The following is a 6,012-nucleotide window of genomic DNA, read 5'->3' as shown; positions in this document are numbered from 1 at the left end:
TGGCATTCCCTGCCTTTCATGAATTGTGAGCGAGGAGACCTGGGATGCTCCCGGGGATACTCCCTTCTCTCAAAGTCAAGAATAGACACACTGATAACACATATTTACATTTCCTATTTTTTCCATTGACTCTTTCCAGGCCATGAATTCTAGGAAACTATATGTATAATTCTTTTTATTACCTTGTCAGTTTTTATTTACCTTGTTGACTAGAAAATTCCATTTTCTGAACACAAAACCTGATGTTATGTTTTTCAGTTAAATAAGCTCTCAACCCAATATTCCAGCGAAAAGAACTACCACAATCTTTTTCTACACACTTATACATACACTCCGACTGCTCATAAACAACAGGTTTCGGTGCCAGATGATGTATTTTTCTATTATGTCTGTTTACGCTATATTGTTTGCAAAATGTTTTGTTGCAGAGAAAACATATCACAACCATTTTTAAATAATTTAAATCAAGAACGATCAAATAACAAAACCTGTGAACGAAACACAAACACCATAGATAAAGACAACTATGAACAACACAACCTCGATATTACCAGCCAGCTGTTTGACGTTTAGGGCGCCAATTGCCGCCGACCAATGAGAAGCCGGGGCCAGATCAGGCAATTAGCCGCCTCGTCTAAATATCTACTTAGCGGGCATAGTTGTCAAGTGTATTCGTTCTTTTGCTATGGACAGCTTAAATGTTGACGGTGCAAAAGAAGTCCTCTTAAGGCTGCCTTAAAATTCAAGCGTTCCATAGACATTCTTTACTTAGGATGACAACGGTGCAAACGGCCACTATAGACTTGCCTTGGTCAGTATGTTTTGTTCTATGCTGGACTGTGGTTGTATGTATGTTAGAAATATGTGTAACAGATCATGTTGGTAGGGTATAGTAAAATGTCCACAGTCATTCAAGGGATTGTTGAGATGGGGAGGATTTGCTTTGCCTAGTTTTATTTTCGGGTTGAGGAGGACTGTAGTCCCGCCCCTAGCGTGACTGATAGTATTGCCATGTCTACATATGTAATGCCCGTTCCTGTAAGTTGGTATCGAAGAATTCAACGGTTTTTTCGCATGAATTCCGATTTGTCTAGTTGTATCTTCATGTTGAAAGAAATGAGTCTTTCAAAAACTTGTTTTAGGGAACTTTAATGTTCTTGTAGACTGGTTGAGTAGATGATGATATCGTCCATGTAGACAAGACCAAGTAAGTATTGCTTTTCGTGTGGACTGGAATTTCGTCGAAGGTGTTAATGACATGTTTTACATAATTTGTAAATGTTAGAGGGTCTCCTGGTTTATGAAGAATTTCTTTGTAGTTTTTGATCAGTTAGAATAACTGCGTTTGTTCTTCTGAATTTAAGTGATCATGTCTAATTAATTGATTTAAATTGACGTGACCACTTGAACTTTTTGTGTTATTGAATAATTTTCTCGTTGGCAAATGTTCATTGTTTTCAAAATCATATATTTTGTAGTTATTTAGTTCGATTGACTCTGGACAAAAGACAATCATTTATCTCGCATTCAATTAGAACATTTCGATTAGAATGATTAGGGACGTCAACCATATAATTGTTATTAGTTATGGTTGACTTGAGTCTATAAGTTTGACTATGAGTTTGTTGAATTTCCAGATTTTTATCTCTGTCATGTGGAAGTATCCAGGTAGTGTTGTTTGGCAAATTTGTTTTGAAAATTGTTTTTTTATGCTTCTTGGTGGAAACTCAATTTTGTATTTATCAAAATTTTTTCTGTAGTGAAAAGGGATTTCAAGACATTGATTGCCTAGTACTTGATTGGTTAAATCAATATTTAGGTTTAATTTGCATAGATCTTTTATGCCTAAAATGCCGTCAAAGTACTCATAAAAGGGAAAAGTTATAAACTCAATGGGTTCAGATATTCCCTAGCATAGGAATAAAGGAATTGTTGCTTTATTTGTAGTTTTCTTAGAATCGGCACAAGGTCGCAGAGTGCTTACGTGAGGCTTTATTGAATTTGGGAAACGTGATTCAGCCAATGATGGTCTGAGAAGAGATGCGTGTGAACCAGCATCGATTAGAAGGCGAATGTTGTAATTAGGCATTTTGATGTACGGTAACCGGTTTGTTTGAAGACTATTTAAATTTATTCAGGGTTTTCTCTTCGACTAGATGTTTGAAAATTTTCGCATTGGTCGATTGGGTTCTCTTCTGAAGAAGTTTTTTTGAATCCATCATATTCATATGTGTTCTCAGATGGAACGAATTCATTGTCATATTGTTTAAAATCGTAATTTTTTTCATGAATTTCATCTTCGAGACGTTTTATTTCTCGAAAAGAGAAGTTTGGTGTTTCAGTTCTTTGGAAGTAGGTAAATGGTCTTTGTGGACTCGAGTTCCTATAGAATTGAGTATCATGGGTTGGAATTGTACTTACTCCAGACATTGGTTGTAGAAATTGTTGTTTTGGAAATTGTGGTTTAAATTGATTGGGTTGGAAAGGGTTGTTTTGCTTCATTTGGAAAAGTTGATTCGACCTTGTTTGAAAGTGCTGACTTTGATTTTGAAAAGGTTGATTTGGTCTCATTTGAAACTGATTCTGAAAAGGTTGATTTGGTTTCACTTGGAAAGGTTGTGATGGTCTTGTTTGAAAGGTTTGATTTTGTTGAAATGGGGATTTGAATTGGAGGATGCTTGCATTTTAAAAATTCGTTGGACTATGTGCTGTGTTGTTTGAAAGTTTGCAAGGGGGTTTGTTTTGATTTTGAACAAAACTGTTTTTGAAACTGTTCTGACTCATTAAAATTTCATAGTTTATAATGATGTCAGTAGCTTGATTTAGATTTTGAGGATTCTGTACAATTAGTAACGTTATTAATTCGTACGAAATGTTGGCTAAAAGATTTTGAGTAGCTGCCAATTCATTTTGTGCAAGTAATATGTTACGTGATTCTAAGTTTGGAACTTCTGTACAGATCTTAGTACTAATTTGGGTGACTAAGGCCGGGATTCAAGAACATCACTCATTCCCCACTAATACTTCACTAAAATCGAACTCATATGTCACTCAAGTCAGGGACCCACTCAACTCTACATAACTTTCTATTCATAAACGGTCGTCAATTAGGCACTAACTTGAATGGTCATTAAGCCATATAGCGTGCATAAAACCATGGAGACACATGACACATAACCAAAGATAATCTCAGTATTCATTTAGGAAGCTAATTCATCATTACTGTATTGTCGTTTGTGCCCAGGTTTATCAAAATGAATGCAAAAAGGTGTTTTATGACAGGAGAAGTATGTAGTATTTTATTCCAGCAGTAACACCTGTATTCTTATTGACCAAATATCTACGCACTTTATACAAAATATTATATCGCATACAATAAAATGTTGGTTTTTTTTATTTTAATTTACTTAATTTTTTTAGGTAAAATGTCTTTCAGTAAAATTTATTTTTATAGCGTTTTCTCTTGCGCTCGAGGCTGTGTAGAAGTGGGAAAATCTTCAGCAATTAAATCGCTCTCTTCAAGTGGCTCATTTTCCTTTACTGCAATATTATACAGTACAGCTACAGCGGCGATAATGCGAATCGCATGTCGCAGCTTCACTTGCAAAGGCCTTGCTATACATCGAAAGCGACCTTTCCATAGTCCAAATGTCCTTTCAACCATATTTCTTGTGGAAATATGTGCATTGTTGTAACTCCGCTCGGGTCCATTGGCAGGTTGCAAGACAGGAGTATCAAGATAACTGCTCTGGACATAAGCACTGTCACCTAACAAAATTCCCCTCAAATTATTATTTTGAAGTCTCATGCACACCGAACTGCTATTAAAAATCCTGCTGTCATGAGCGGATCCTGGCCAACGAATTACAATATCCAATATTTCAAAATTTGGTCTAGCCACAACTTGGACGTTCAACGACATCCATCCTTTCCTATTCCTATACAGCTCTGCGTTTTCTCCACCAGGACTTATGATTTCGATATGGGTCTCATCCACACACCCAATCACCCCAGGAAAATGAGCTATATAAATGATTCTATAGAACTGACGCTTGAGGCTGTTTATGTCTTCAGGAAATTTAATAAATGTCGGTAAATGTACTGCAAATTTTTCACTGACTTCATTGCATATTCGGGAAACGGAAGGTTGACTAATTTGTAGAATATCAGCGCAAACTCTACGATAATAACGAGTTTATAATTATAATAGTTATTATTAGTTATAATGTATTGAAATTAGACCTACTTGATAGCATCCTGTAGCAAAAAACCTTAGTGCTGCATACATTTTCATTGCAGGTGGACTTGGAAGCCCTCGGTCATTGTGACTAACTTGACTTTGTAGATGAATCATTGGCATTAACTTGCTATATACAACTTCTCGTGTGAAACGAACACGCTCTAATAGTTCAATATTGCTATATGTTTCAAAGGGATTTGAATAATCTCTCAACATAATTCTAGATAAAAAAAACTGTAACAATAGTATGATAATCTTAAACAAGCCATTGTACATACCTTGGTATAATCACGTAAGGCTCCTCTTCAATATAATTTATAAATTCCATAAAATTTTTGTCCATTTCAAACTAGTATCTAATTCAACCCAATAGACTTTTGCTGCCTGATACCCAACTAATAAAAGCTACTAACGTACAATTTATAACCAAACTATCGAAAAATAGCGAATTTAGTGACAGGGAAGGGCACACATAACAACACTAACCTTTCACTCATTTATCCGGCGCGCATTTCGATGAATTGAGTGAGATATTAGTCCCTAACTGACGTAGCATGGTTTGTGAATAAGATTAGGGTAAGTGGGACCGAAGTTAGTAGGATTTTAGTGTCAGTGACGCTTTATAATCGTTCTTGAATTCGGGCGTAAGGCTTTGAGCTTATGAAAACATTCTTGAGTTGATTCGCTTTTTCGAGACAAGAATATTAATTGTTTTTGTAAATTTGACCTGGTAAGGGGGTCGCTGAATTTTTGGCGAAGGGCAATTTTAATTTTTTTGCATGTTAACAGATCTGGTCTGGTTAACAGAAAATCTTCGGTTTGTCCTAAAATTTTTGACTTTATTGCCAGCAGAACATATTCTTGTTGAAACTGATCGTTTGAAAAATATCTGTTGTAAAATATATCAATTTGATTGAGAAAAGACTCGAGGCGAGATGGAGTACCGTCGAATGTTTTCAAAAGTGAGACTGTAGACCTTAAAGCGTCCGTCATTTTACTTATGTAAGTATTTGAAATTGGTTCAAATAGACTATAAATGTTTTCAGACCTATCTGGAAACGATTGCGAAAAATTTTTTGCAAGAAGATTTGTCGGAAAGCCAAATGATCTAGCTTGCCGCCTTGTTTGCGATGAAGTTGCCATACATTTTGTTCTGCAGCGTCAATCAAATGAGCTATTATGGGAAAGTACCATTTTTACCCCTAATGCTTATTCGGCATAAGCTAATATTTTGATCACTTCGATCAACTCCCCCCATATAAGTATTATAATTTTTTATAATTTGTCGCTGTTTTACCGGTATTCCTTTTTCTCTATGGGAATAGCGAAAAACTTGATGTAAAGGGATTATGCCATAATAGTTAGAAGCCACGTGAACCATGTTGTCAGACCATTTAGCAATGACGATAGAATTGTCGTCAGTTACTCTGAAATCGTAGCTCCCACCACATACACGGTATGTCGACGCGCAGGTATTGTCTGTCTTTGTCCCACATGGTGATGTCACGTGTGTTGCAGAATCGGGCGATTTATAATTGTATTGCATGCCAAATGAGGATGATTTTATTAATTTATGATCTTTTTGCGACGACAGAATAATTGAGTTTGAAATACAAAATACAAACAGTGCAAATATAATTACAAAACCAACTGCAACTCGCAGACCTTATGCTAACTTATTATCTATACCTACGCAGCTATCTTAACCTATGTGTAAACAGCAGCGCTAGATGACCTACACAGACGTAGATCACTTGACGCGCGTGACCTAA

Source organism: Dendroctonus ponderosae, unplaced genomic scaffold (genome assembly GCF_020466585.1).
Source record: "Dendroctonus ponderosae isolate FM_Combo_2020 unplaced genomic scaffold, Dpon_F_20191213v2 Dpon_F_20191213_5, whole genome shotgun sequence".
NCBI lineage: Eukaryota > Metazoa > Arthropoda > Insecta > Coleoptera > Curculionidae > Dendroctonus > Dendroctonus ponderosae.
The sequence above is the reverse complement of the archived record's forward strand: the minus strand, read 5'-3'. Positions refer to the sequence as shown.